Source organism: Myxocyprinus asiaticus, chromosome 1 (genome assembly GCF_019703515.2).
Source record: "Myxocyprinus asiaticus isolate MX2 ecotype Aquarium Trade chromosome 1, UBuf_Myxa_2, whole genome shotgun sequence".
In the NCBI taxonomy this organism is placed as follows: Eukaryota; Metazoa; Chordata; class Actinopteri; order Cypriniformes; family Catostomidae; genus Myxocyprinus; species Myxocyprinus asiaticus.
In genome coordinates this window covers 9,809,585-9,824,262 of record NC_059344.1, presented here as the reverse complement: position 1 = coordinate 9,824,262, position 14,678 = coordinate 9,809,585, and the positions used below count along the sequence as shown (strand labels likewise).

At 40.6% G+C, this 14,678-nt stretch overlaps 1 protein-coding gene across 3 annotated transcripts in view; it reads left to right on the top strand.

The window, feature by feature from the left end:
• Window positions 1-14,678, top strand: part of LOC127442745 (cortexin domain-containing 1) — a 55,124-nt gene that overhangs the window by 10,122 nt on the left and 30,324 nt on the right. The window lies entirely within an intron of this gene.

The window sequence follows — 14,678 nt, the reverse complement described above, 5'->3', positions numbered from 1 at the left end:
AAAATATAATTGTGCCAACATATTAATTTATTTCATTATATAACTAAAATTTAATAAACAATAAAGAAAAGCAGCCAATAAGTGCCCAACATAGATGGGACCTCCTTCAATACTGTTTAAAAAGCATCCCAGGGTGATACCTCAAGAAGTTGGTTGAGAAAATGTCAAGAGTACATGTCTGCAAATTCTAGGCAAAGGGTAACTACTTTGAAGATGCTAAAATATAACACAGTTTTGATTTATTTTGGATTTTGTTTAGTCACAACATAATTCCCATAGTTCCATTTATGTTATTCCATAGTTTTGATAACTTTATTATTATTCTAAAATGTGACGGAAAAAAAAAAGGATAATAAAGAATGAGTATGTGTTTCAAAACCTTTGACTGGTAGTGTACATACATCACTTAAAGCGTGATTGCGTCACTCAGTGCCAGCTAGAAGGCCTCGACCAGGACATATCCTAAAGATCACACCCACCAAGAACAAATAAATCAATCTGACTGGCTGATGAATCTGACAATCTGACTTTAGTTGCCCATTCATTTGCACTGTTGAGGGATTCTGAAAAGATTCTGAAGGCCTGAGGGGGTGGAGCTCAGACTCACGTGCTGCTTCAGGCATGCGATTTGTGAAACAGTTGTCACACTTTGCTTGTAAGCATCAAGGAATAAATTATGACTGGATAAACTTTTCGTTATTCTCTATTTGTTTGTAGATAAATTAAGAGTGGAAAGCGGTTAAAAATACATAGGCAAAAAGGTGACTGAGAATGAAAGGATGAAAAATATGTATTTATTTGGCATGTTAGGCCAGCAGAGAAGGCATTGCTGGCCCTGAGAAATCGAAACTGCAAAATGTAATTCTTTGTTCACTAAAAATTTTGACTCCGTTACACTTTCTATAGTGCCATCTAGCACTCTGCGCATGCGTCAAGCACTAGGAAATGTAATCGAGCTTGAAATCATGATCATGTCTAGAGACAGCAATGGCAAGGTGCACAGTGAAAAAAGAGTTGTAATTTGGTTTGTTCTAACCCAAAACTGATTGGATCACTTCAGAAGACCTTTATTAAACCGCTGGAGTAGTTTGTATTACTTTTATGCTGCCTTTATGTGATATTTGGACATTCAGAGTTCTGGCCACCATTCACTTGCATTGTATGCACCAGTAGATCTGAGATGTTCTCCTAAAATTCTTCATTTGTGTTCTGCAGAAGAAAGAAAGTCATACAAATCTGGTATGGCATAAGGTTGAGTAACTGATAAGAGAATACAATTTTTTGGGGTGAACTATCCCTTTAAGGCCACAGTACACAGAATTTCTTCTTTGTTCTTGTTCAGAGGTAAAAAGAAGTTTGAAACAGCTGAGCAATGACATATTGTTTGCAAACATTCAGACACCCGCCATGCTGCTGGAAAACAATATGACTAATATGACATTAAAATGTGTTATCAATGACTTCATGCCTCATTCTATGAGTGGAATTCACACAAGATCAGTAAAAGAAGATGTATTAACTACTTGATTATGATTTAAAGTAATATATTCAGTAGATAATGTGTAATTTGTAATGTTTACTTTTTGCATTCAGGGCGCAAGCAAGCTAACACAACACGGCCATAATATGCACTGAGTACACACTGTTATTGTAATTTATTATGACACTTATACTACTGCAAAGATGGGTGTATAAAAGAGTGTTAATTGGTAGAAAACAGAAAAAGGTGTTAGGCATGTCTTACTTTGGGCAGATGGGTAAACTGGCTTTTTTTTTTTTTTTTTTAGTATATTTGATTAATTTTGTAAACTAATTAAACAAAAAAACTGCATTACATGTTCTTGGAAAATGTCTTGAAAAACGAGCACTAGCTCGCTAACAACTCTGCACGCTGGTTTGTTCATGCTGACTGCTCTTAACTGACTGAACGGGAATTAGTTGTCCATCTCAAAGTAGGTGCAGCCCCAGGTCACACCTATTGATGGCATGGACCAATGACAGTAAGGTGTTTAGGCAGCCGGTAAGAATTTTTCCTGAAAATTTCCCCTTTCGGGCTATTACGAACCACCGAAACGAACTCAAAAACACCTTTTTGGCCAGATTTTGTTCTAAATTACATCACACCCGTTCGTTCTAAGATTTCATATGAAATGTGCAGGGGCCTATAGTAGACAAACTATGAATAAGAATGCGTGTGTTGTGTGAGTGTGCATTCGTCAGACAGTGCTTCTTGATTGGCCTCAGCAGATTCTCTCTCTCTTTCTCTGCAGTGTTATCTCTGATAACATCTCTGTTGTCTCTAGGCCATGATTAGGGTTGGGAATTGAGAACTGGTTCCATTTCTTTTTTTAAATAATGAACCAAATAATTTTCACAACATTTTGTTCTGTTAATGGTTCTTTAATGTCTGTGTTCCTCCAACGATGAATATAATTTGAATAGCAATCCGATCATGGAAAGATCAAGTGTAAATGCCTTTCAAGAAGCATTCAAGAACCACCTCCTGAGGTGGATCGCAGTCCACCTCAGGAGGTGGTTTGAGACACATACAAGACATGACCCGGCCAAGTGTAAATACATCTTGTTGTTCAGGCCACACACATAATAACCCAACAAGTAATAACTTTTTAAAGTAGTAAAAGAATCATTAATGGAATTGTTAAGGAACCACAATTGTTAGATGGAATCTGAACCAGAATTCATCAAATCCTTCCAATCCCTAGCCAAGATGAATGATTTTGTCAGCCGCTAGTTTCCATCTTGTGTATGATAAACGCAAACCTAACACACAATAGCTAATACACAACACACACTCTAAAAGAGTTCCAGAAGTCTATTTCCCTCTCTAGCCACTCGTAAATTGTGTTTCTTGATGTCAGGCCTGAATGGCACTGTAGTTTCTTCCTCACACACGTACACACACCCGAAACACTATCTCCTATCCCAGCTTCGACAGCTTAACACCTACAATGGTTGAGTCGTTAATCACAGCAGGCAATTATAAAAATACTGCAAGTGTCACACACTATTACAGCTTAAATGACAACAGCCAAGAAAACAATTAATCTCACTTGACAGCAAAGACCCTTAAATGCAGAACTGTTAGGAAACTGTCTGCACAATACAACAGACACAACTAACAGTTGTAGGTGGTGGCTAATGCCAAGTTACCACAGTGTTATTTTTGTATAACTGGACTATGGTATTTTGGCAGAACCTATTAGCCAAAACATACTCTAAAAAAGTATGTGAAAGCAAATGCCTCTAGCTATGCAAGCTTGATTTAGTGCAATTTTGTTGCATTCCAAAACGTGAAATGCAAGTATGCATTCTTGGTGTTGCCGCAATGGCTTGCTTAAAGGAATAGTTCACCCAAAAAATAAATTTCTCTCATAAATTACTCACCCTTATGCCATCCCTTTCTTTATCTGCTGAACTCAAATGATTTTGATCAAAAGATTTTTAGAAGATCTCTCTCTCTCTCTCTCTCTCTCTCTCTCTCTCTCTCTCTCTCTCTATATATATATATATATAGTGTGTGTGAGTTTACAGTACATTCCTGGCTACTAGTTGCATGAATTTCACAGTATATTTTTAAGTAGTATTTCAACAATTTTCTCTGTAAACTCTAAACAGGCTTTGGGTTTTCAGGACACTGGTATTTCAGGGTGACCAGAGCAACATTTCAGATGCGAGGATTGGTGCGGTGGTTAGTCCAGTTATGAACGAAATATTCAGTCACATGACTTTTTTGATGTGCATCTTGTATTCCTAATAAATTCAGTAGGAGTTTATTCGGGGAATGTTTCTATCACAGTCTATGCGCATTTCTTCTTATCGAATAAAAAATGTATCAAATTTATCATCCAAAGGGTACACTAAACACCGTAATGGTGACTTCAAATGAAACACTATTATCACACAATGCAATGCGATATTGCAATTTCTTTTTTTTTACAGTAATTTGTTGGGTTATGACAGAAAATGAACTAGCCTGCATTGATTCTACAGTAAAATTCTGAATACAGTATTTTATTGTAAGAAATTACTGGTAAATGTTGGAAACTCCTGGAAATTGTTTTACAGTGCAGTCAAACAAACAAGCAATAGCCAGTGCTGAAGCATTTTACCAATTAGAAATTAGCATAATAAATTCTGAATCTACACTACACTTACACTTTACACTTTCTTGTCCCCATAGGGAAATTTTTCTTGGACTCGGCAGTTGCAGTATGTATAAGTCAAGACATTTTTATTTGTATAGTGCTTTTCACAACACACATCATTTCAAAGCAGCTATACAGAAAATCATGCATTAACAGAAAATTAAACTGTAATATCTATAAAGTCTTAGAGTCATCATTGTGTAGTTTGATTAAATATGATTGTAAATTGTCTATAAAATAAATAATTAAATAATAATTGTATTTAGAACCCCAGTGAGCAAGCCGAAGGCGACTGTAGCAAGGAACATGAAACTCCATAAGATGTTGGTTAATGGAGAAAAATGACCTTGGGAGAAACCAGGCTCACAGTGGGAGCCAGTTCCCCTCTGGCTAACCAGCATGAATAGAATTCCAATATTAGTTATTTATGTGCAGTGCAAGTCATGGTTTAAAATGAGTAAACTAAGTAAGTGTTAAGAGCCAGTGTTTATACAAAGATTTTGTATGAACTATAAGTAAAGTCAAGTCATTTTGATTTGTATAGCGCTTTTCACAACACACATCTTTTCAAAGCAATGAAACTGTAATATCTATAATGTCTTAAATTTAATGTAATTGTGTAGTTTGATTAAATATGATTGTAAAATGTGTATAGACAATAAATAATTAAATAATAATTGTATTTAGAACCCCTGTGAGCAAGCTGAAGGCATCTGTGGCAAGGAACACAAAACTCCATAAGATGTTGGTTAATGGTGAAAAATAATCTTATAAGATTAATGTCTAATGTCTTTGAAGTTCAGCCTGAATTAAATGCAGAAGTTCACATTGATGCATTGTCCTTTATTAGTTGGCCGATGAATGCCTTTGTTGGCAAATAATTGAAAGTCTATGTATTCAACTTAAAGAGTGTAGTCCACCATTAGACCAAGGTGATGCAGGCAGAGATCAGTGAGGTGCATCGCAGTTCAACCAGCAGGTAATTTCGGTGAGGTCTATCCTAAATTCAAGGTTCAGGCAGTGGCACATGAAGTATCCCATGTCTTATGGTTGGAGTTGGCATCAGTTCATCCTCTGAAGTCCATCGTAAAAAAATGAAGTGATGTATGGCTGGCACCGGCTGCATTTAGTCATCATCACTCAGAGACACATAGCAGTGGAGTCCGACATAAGCAGGAATGGAGGTGGATCTGGCCTGGATCTGGTAACCTCGGATTATGAATCCCGAGGTTGAGACAGGGAAAGAAATAGAATAATATTAGCGTAGATGCCAGATCAATTTTTTGCAGTTATAGAGCATGATAAATGTTTCTGGTTCTGGCAGACCTAACTAAAGCTGCCTAATTGTGAGTTGATGGATAAATTAGGTGTATTCCTGGATAAATAGATGAGTCTTTAGTCTAGACTTAACCTGAGTGAGTGTGTCTGCATCCCGAACAGTGTTAAAGAGATTATTCCATAGTTTCGGAGCCTAATAGGAAAATGATCTACCTCCTTTTGTAGATTTTGATATTCTAGGAACAATTAACAGGCCAGAATGCATTTTGAAACAATTGAAGTTCAACTGAATTCAATTGAAGGACATCCTCCCAGTAATGCATTACAATAATCTAGTCTTGAGGTCATGAACGCATGAAATAGTTTTTCGCCATCAGCAACAGAGAGCATGTGTCATAATTTAGCAATATTTCTGAGGTGGAAGAATGCTGTTCTACAAACATTGGAAATCTGATTTTCAAAGGACAGTTTGATATCAAATATAACTCCTAAGTTCTTCACTCTAGAAGATGATGTAACAGTACATCCATCGAGAGTCAAATTATATTTTAGCGGCTTATTTTTTGAGGTTTTTGGTCCAATAATTAGTACTTCTGTTTTGTCGGAACTGAGCAGAAGGAAATTTCTGGCCGTCCAATCATTTATTTCACTGATACACGCTGCTAATTTGGAGAATTGTGAAATTTCATTGGGTTTTGAAGAAATATAAAGTTGGGTATCATCGGCATAACAGTGGAAATGTATTCCACGATTCCTGATAATATCTCCCAGGGGAAGCATATATAAGGAGAAAAGCAGAGGCCCTAAATCTGATCCCTGTGGCACTCCATACTTAACTTTTGTTTGATTTGACAATTCCTCGTTTACACAGACAAAGTGGTAGCAGTCTGCTAAATTGGACCTAAACCATGCTAATGCCACAAATGCCAACATAATTCTCAAGCCTATTCAAGAGAATGTTGTGGTCTATGGTGTTGAAGGAAGCACTAAGGTCTAAAAGCACTAGAAAAGAAATGCAGCTGCAATAAGATGATAAGAGCAAGTCATTTGTAACTCTGATAAGTGCAGTCTCTGTACTGTGATGGGACATAAATACTGACTGAAATCGTTTATATATACTCCTTCTCTGTAGAAATTAACATAGTTGGGAGGTGTCACAGTATGTCTCCATCATCTTCTTCAAGGACTCTTATTTTGAAGTTGTCCACTGGACTACATCACCCATAGTTCACTGCCCTAATCACTTCCATCTGTTCATTGTCATCCTCACCTGCCTTCCATTCCCTCATTAGTTTTTTGTGTATAAAAACCCTCTAGTTTTTTCCATCATTTGTTGGTCCCTGAAGTGTTACGTTGTGTTATTGAAGTGTTACTTTGTGTTACTGAAGTGTTACGTTGTGTTTATGAGGTGTTTCCTTGTTTTGTTATTTTGTGATGTTAGTTTTATCGTTGTTCCACTCCAGCATTTGTTCCACTCCAGTGTTTATAATTAAAAGCTTGAAAGATTCTACTCCTGCATCTCCTCTCTTCCTCCTCCACTCGAGACACCAACGTTACAAAAGGACTGACCAACAAAGAATACGGATATACTTACCTGCTCTTCCAAATGTCTTCCTCTACTCAAGCGATCCTGCTTATCCTCCTCTCCTACAAAGCCTCACCTCGATGTGCATATCACTGAGCATGGAGCCAACAGTATTATTCTTGGAGCTGTTCAGGCAGGATCTTCCCCTCTTGGAATATTCAACCAAGTTCCTTCACCTCGCTGCTTCAACATCAATTCTGGACATATACCTCAAGCCCATATATGGAATGGGATTAAACTTCCACAGACCCCAGCACTTCCGGAGGCAGAAGATCTTCCCTTGGCGAATTACACCCTAGCCACCCTGAATATGCATATCCCTTCACTCGTTTCATGTTTAATACAGAAATTGACTTCTTCCAAGGCCCCTGTCTCCGCGCCTTCCACGACTCCTCCCTCCATGCCTTCCACGCCCCCTATCTCCAAGGTAACTCCTCTCCATTCAATTCTCCTAAATAATTTTTTTTTGGGGGGGCTCATCCTCTCCAGGTTCTGTTGGTCGATTCCCTGCCGCAGTCAGCGGTAGCGACCACGGAAGATGCATTTCCCCCTTATGCTGTGAATTATAGCGGGAACCCCATGCCTGCCATGGTTAACGAGCCAGTGCCCATGCATGCCACGGTTAACGAGCCAGAGCCAATGCCTGTAGCCTCGACCGTCCCAGTGCCTATGCCTGTAGCCTCGACCGTCCCAGTGCCTATGCCTGTAGCCTCGACCGTCCCAGTGCCTATGCCTGTAGCCTCGACCGTCCCAGAGCCAGTGCCTGTAGCCTCGACCGTCCCAGAGCCAGTGCCTGTAGCCTCGACCATCCCGGAGCCTATGCCTGTAGCCTCAACCAACCCCGTATCCACGCTCCCTGCTGGCCGGAAGAGGAGGAGAAGGAAAAGTACACCTTCTCCCCAGTCTCTGCCTATGCTCACGACCACGGAGGTCATTCCCCAGTCTCTGCCTATGCTCACGACCATGGAGGTCGTTCCCCAGTCTCTGCCCGAGCTCTCGACCACAGAGGCCAATCCCCAGTCACAGCCTGTACTCTCTACCACGGGATTCAGCTCGGAGCCTTCCACGGCTCTCAGCCCTGAGCCTTCCATGGACACTTCCCTCAATCCTCTCATGGCTCCGCATTCCATGGCTCTGTCCCTTGAGCCTCCCATGGCTCTGCCTTCCATGGCTCCACCCCTCGAGCCTTCCACGGCTCCGCCTTCCTTGACTCCGCCTCCAATGGCTCCGCCCCTCGAGCCTCTCATGGCTCTGCCTTCCACGGCTTCGCCTCTCGAGCCTCTCATGGCTCTGCCTTCCATGGCTTCGCCTCTCGAGCCTCTCACGGCTCCGCCTTCCACGCCTTCGCCTCTCGAGCCTCTCACGGCTCCGCCTTCCACGCCTTCGCCTCTCAAGCCTCTCACGGCTCCACCTTCCACGGCTTCACCTCTCGAGTCTCTCATGGCCCCCACAGTTCCGTCCCCAGAGTCTTCCATGGCTCCGTCCCCAGAATCTTCCACGGCTCCACCTTCCTTGGCTCCTCCTCAGACTCTTCCTCAGTTCTGCCCTCAGTCTCTTCCAGGCTCCGCCCTCAGAGTCTTCTGTGGCTCCGCCCGCTTCCCCAGAGTCCGCCTCCTGACCCAGTCCTTGCCCTGTGGCCACTTCCCAGGCCTCCTGACCCAGTTTTTGCCCTGTGGCCACCTCCCAGGCCTCCAGACCCAGTCCCAGCCCTGAAGCTGCCCCCCAGGCCCCCGGATCCATTCCAAGCCCTGAAGCCACCCCCCAGGCCCCCAGATCCTTTCCCAGCCCTGAAGCCGCCCCCCAGGTCTCCTGATCATCCTCCTTGGATCCTTCATCTTCTGCGTCACCCTACCCTCATCATTCGTTTTTGAGCGCCAGGAGTCACCCTTTAAAAGGGGGGGGGGTGTCACAGTCTGTCTCCATCTTCTTCAAGGACTCTTATTTTGAAGTTTTCCACTGGACTACATCACCCATAGTTCACTGCCCTAATCACTTCCATCTGTTCATCGTCATCCTCACCTGCCTTACATTCCCTCATTATTTTTTGTGTATAAATACCCTCTAGTTTTCTTCATCATTTGTCAGTCCTTGAAGTGTTACATTGTGTTTATGAAGTGTTTCCTTGTTTTGTTATTTTGTGATGTTTAGCTTTATCGTTGTTCCACTCCAGCATTTGTTCCACTCCAGCGTTTATAATTAAAAGCTTGAAAGATTCTACTCCTGCGTCTCCTCTCTTCCTCTTCCACTCCAACATTACAGGAGGACACTACATTTTCTAGTATTTTCAAGATAAACGGAAGATTTGAAATTGGTCTATAATTAGCCAATTCTCCAGGATCAAGCTGTGGCTTCTTAATAAGTGGTTTGATAACTGCCATTTTAAAGTTTCTTGGGACATGTCCTAAGGGATAGCGAGGAGTTAATAATATTAAGAAGAGGTTCTGTGTTTACAGGAAATATCTCTTTTAAGAGCTTAGTTGGTATTGGATCTAACATACATGTTGTGGCTTTTGATGTTTCGATAAGTTTTCTTAGCTCTTCATGACCTATGACAGCGACGGATTGAAGTTGCTCGTGAGGAAAATTATGATACTGTTTTCTGTGGTACTGTGACAGATGATTGCATAGTTCCAATTTTATTTCTGATTATTTAAATTTTATTAGTAAAGTATCTGGTTCAGTCTTTATTCCTAACCAATTTAGCCACAGTACTGAATAAACACCTAGGACTGTTGTGGTTATTTTTAATGAGTTTGCTAAAATATATGACCTGTCAGCTTTTAGTGACTGACTGTATCTACAGACACTATCCTTCCATGCACCACAAAATACCACTAATTTTGTATTCTTTCACTTGCGCTCCATTTTCCGAGCTGCTCTCTTGAGAACATGAGTGTGTTCATTGTATGATGGTGCAGGGATTTTTTATTTAATTTTCTTTAATCGAAGGGGGGTGACACTATCAAGAGTGCTAGAGAAGACTGAATTTATATTTTCTGATATTACTTCAAGTTCTTCTAGACTTTTTGGCTTACTGAATATATGAGATAAATCTGGAAGATTATTAGCATGGTGTAGATTGAGTAACATTAGCTGATCGCAGCATCGCTCTGCGGCAGAAATTCTATTGTATCAATATCAACTCCATATAACAGAATTAAATCTAGCATATGATTATGGTTATGAGTCTAGCATATGAGTCGGTCCTGTCACATTTTGTCTGACTCCAAGAGAGTTTAGAATATGGATAAATGCTAATCCCAATGTGTCATTTCTAGTGGTTTCTACTCAATTCGCCGATGACGTAGTGATTTTTGATCACGTGTCACTTAAGGAGTGGTTATGAGTGTATCAGATGACCCCTCCCCCTTTTCAATATGGGGCACCAGTTAAGAATACTATCTTAACAATTTAGGAACACTCTTAAAAGAGCTGTTCGATAATTTAGAATGAATGTAAACTAGAGGGAGTTGGTCAGCTGATTTATCTGAAGGATTTGTGAGAGTCTGGACAACTAATAGAGTCTTTGATCATCAACACAATGAAGACACAGTTGTAATAAATTAATGACATTTATTAACAATAGATATGCAAGAGTAAATACCACAACAATTAATAATGCTAATAATGAATATGCACTGCTAAAGGATAATAAACTAATAACCAAAAGGAAAGTACTGAATTAAACAATAAAACAAATAAATGATTTGAACACAGAATGGATAAATGCAATGCTGTTCAACTGAATGTAGCAATGGGAGAGAACTGTACGGGAATGCTCCTTTTGTGAAACCACCTAATGGCTCTGGCAAAATGGTGATAAATAATGCTTATTTATCATTAAACAAATAATATACCTATTATTTGTAACAAGCTGACCCCAGGTAACTGTTATCTAAGCAAGTTAGAAAAACATATGCTGCTGGTATAAACTAATGCCAAGGTCTCTAGAAAGAGGTTTGGTACGTTATATTTACATTCCACACAGTCGGGTGATCAGTCCGGCAGTAGAGACATCTTCCACTGGTGATGCGGGTAGCGTGCAGTGGGAAGGGCGCAGGGTTGCGACCCAGTAGTCGTTGCCACGCTGGGCTGGAGGATGCTGAATTTTGGTTGCGCCAAGTGGGTCCTTAAAGAGTGGACTGGGCAGCTGGGTCAGTTGAATCTTCACAGGGTCCTTTGCAGGCTATCTGTGTCACTGAGGAGCTGTGTGGGACAGGCAATGTCTGCCGATGCAGAGGTCCTTTGTGGACTGGGCCACGCTGCCGGAGGAGCTGTAAAGGTCAGATAAGGTCATTGCTGGGGCCCTTTTTCAGCTAGAGTGCAGCTGAAAGCAATATAAAAGGTTTTGCTCACAAAAGCCTAACCTCAACTATCTTGTAGTCTCTTTCCTCGTCAGGTCAGAAACTCAGGATGTGGTGTGTCTGTTGGTGTCTCCTTCCTTGTCGAGTTGGAAATGCAGAACAAGGGTGTGTCTACCCGGGGTACATATTTATCCCTTTCTGATGAGCAGGAGATTGAAATCCTAGTATGGAACTCATTTGCGTAGCATAAAGTACAGTGTTAAAACAGTGTCTTTAACATTTTACCCATGCATTATTTCTTTATCAAACCTCTTTCAAATTATTAAAGGCATCGTATAGAACAGATAGAGACCAAACACGATAAGAAACGGTTAAGACATCGTCCATGCATTCGTTTATCTGTTAATAGGTCTGTCCCGTGAACTGTTGTGTTAACTGTTGTGCATGAAGATGGAGTGGATGTGTTGCAGTTTATATTAATTCAAGGCCTCCAAACATAGGTATGAATAGATCTCTGTGGCCCTCCTCTGCTGCTGCATCTGGCAGGTCCTGAAGGAATTTTTATGGCAGTTCTTGCCTAAACCTTAGGAATGAGATTGATGAGTTAAAGTCAACCTGTAGTCCAATGAGAAGTTCTCTCCTTGGTGGTGGTGGGTGCAGAAGGTCCCCCTTCCTGCCCTGTAAGATGTGCCTGGCAGTTGTCTTAGCATCTTATCTGATGTTGCTGAACATTTGTTTATGTTCATTCACCAAGGATCCAATCACAGTGTGGCACATCTTCTTCCACATCGGCAGTTAGAGAGGGGCCCTGCCATAAACTGGTCCCTGGAATTCCATCTTAAATGATGTTCACCACACATTTTCATTATCTATGCGAATGTTGAAGTCACCAACAACTAAAGCTCTATCCACAGTAAATACTAGATCTGATTGAAAATTTGCAAATTCACCAAGGAAATCAGAATACTTGTGATCTATATACTGTAGCAAGGGCAAAAGACGACTTAATTGTATCTGACGGTGTCACATTAAGCTTTATTAGTTCAAAAGACTTATATCCTGTCCTCTGAGTAACACCAAAAACTTCACTGTAAATTGCAGCAATACCTCCTCCTTGACCCTTCAGGCAAGGCTTATGTTTATAACAATAACCTGGGGGAGTAGATTCATTTAAACTAATATATTCATCCGGTTTAAGCCATGTTTCAGTCAAACAGAGCGCATCCAAACTATGATCTGTAATAATTTCATTTACAATTAGTGCTTTTGTTGAAAGAGATCTAATGTTTAGTAGTCCTACCTTTATATGATGTTTATCTTCAATTTATTTTGTTATTTTCAAGCTTTACCTTAATAAAAATTTTTCTAAATGATTTAGTGAGGGGTTTGTGTTTGGTAGTTAGACACAGTCTCTATAAGATATCTAGGTGATACAGTCTCTAAGTGTTGTAGTTTATGTGACCTGTGTGATGTCTCAAGGCAGCTAGCAGACATTCAGATTAGCCAGTTTGTCTGCTTCCTGACCTGGGCACCAGTTAGTCAAATACTATCACTGTTAAGACTATAAGCCAAATTACTAGAGAGGAGAACGGCACCTTCCCTGGAGGGTTAGAGTCCATCTCTCTTTAGCAGTTCAGGTCTACCCCAAAAACTCTTCCAATTGGCTATGAATCCTATGCTATTCTCCAGACACCACTCAGACATCCAGCCATTCAGTAACACAAATCTACTATAAACCTGGTCACCACGAAGAGCAAGGAGGGGGCCAGACCATATTACAGTGTCTGACATCGTTTTTGCAAGTTCACACACCTCTTTAACATTATATTTAGTGATCTCCGACTGGCGAAGCCAGACATCTTTAGTGCTGACATGAATAACAATTTTAGAAAATCTACATTTAGCATTAGCCAGCACTTGTAAATTTGATCTGATGTCAAACGCCCGAACCCCCAAAATTAATTTAACAGTGGCTGGAGTCTCTATTTCCACGATCCTTACAATAGAATCTCTTAAAACCAGGGCACTTTCAACATGATTCTCAGTGGGTGCATCACTGAGTGGGGAGAATCAATTGGATATCCTAACCTAACAGGAACGGGAGAGTAGTGCCGCTTTGCTGAGCGAGTATGTCGCCGAGATGTCACCCAAACGCCTTGCTGCAGGGGCTCTACAGCCAGAACCAAAGTGTGTTTGTTGCTCGCTGTACTACCCGCATCCGAAACAGTATCTACCGGCTTCTCTTTCTCACTGACCTCCACTAGCGTTTGGATGCATGTCTCTAATTCATTAACCTTCTCCGTCAGCCTGACTAATTCCTTAAATTTATCACATGTAAACCCCTTGCTGCTGATGGAAAAGCTATAGTAAACATGTGGCATGCAATGCAGGAAGCAATAATATGAGCGGATCCCATAACTTACCACAATTGTTTGTTGTTGTTGTTGTTGTTATGGGTGTTCTTGAGCAGCGAGGGTTTGAGATCGATGTAAATCCCTCACGCAATTGTTTGCTGTTGTTGTGTTAGTTCCTGTTCAGCAGATGCTTGAGATTGATGCAATAATCAGTGTAAAACACAGAGGAGAAAACGAATGCATGAAGTCAAAATGCAAGATGTAGACAAGCGGAAAAAAGAAAAAGAAAACGGGTGCACGCGGTAATATACACGCAGTTGAAAGTATAAAAGTGGAAAAAAAAAACGAACCACGCGGTAAAATGGCAAAGGATAAAACGATGAGCATAGAGGAATAAGCAATGCAAAGCAGGTTAGCAAGCTACAAACAAACAGACTTGTGCAGCATGCCAGCAGCAATCCTAACATATACATCATCAACATACATATAACACATACAATAACAATTCCCAAAACAGAGATATAACAATTCCACATACTTAAAACACTTCACATCTACTGTGTAAAATATATATAAAAACCTAGCCTTCACTTGTGTCCCTTGTAAAAATCTGCGCTCTACCATTTAAGATATTGATGGATACTGGCACAAAGGATTTTTTTTATAGCAATTGCTCTTACACATAGGATCCTTATAACGTCTCCCTGATGGTAAGACCTGATACTCATAATGGAGAACATGATTTGGGTTAGCCATTATTTTCTGTGCACTATTAATCTATGTTCAGATTACCATTGTCCCATGTTTACCAAACATGTTGAGTGGTGCAAACATCATCTGCAGGCTGAAACTGAACTTTTGACCAGAAGTTTGGAGTGTATACACTTAGCTGCATAGGAAAGCTATAGGATGCCTATTAAGTGAATGACTTAAACTCCAGTGTGCTGTCTGTCTGCACTGGTCAGAACAGTTTAAAATGCACCTTCTTTTC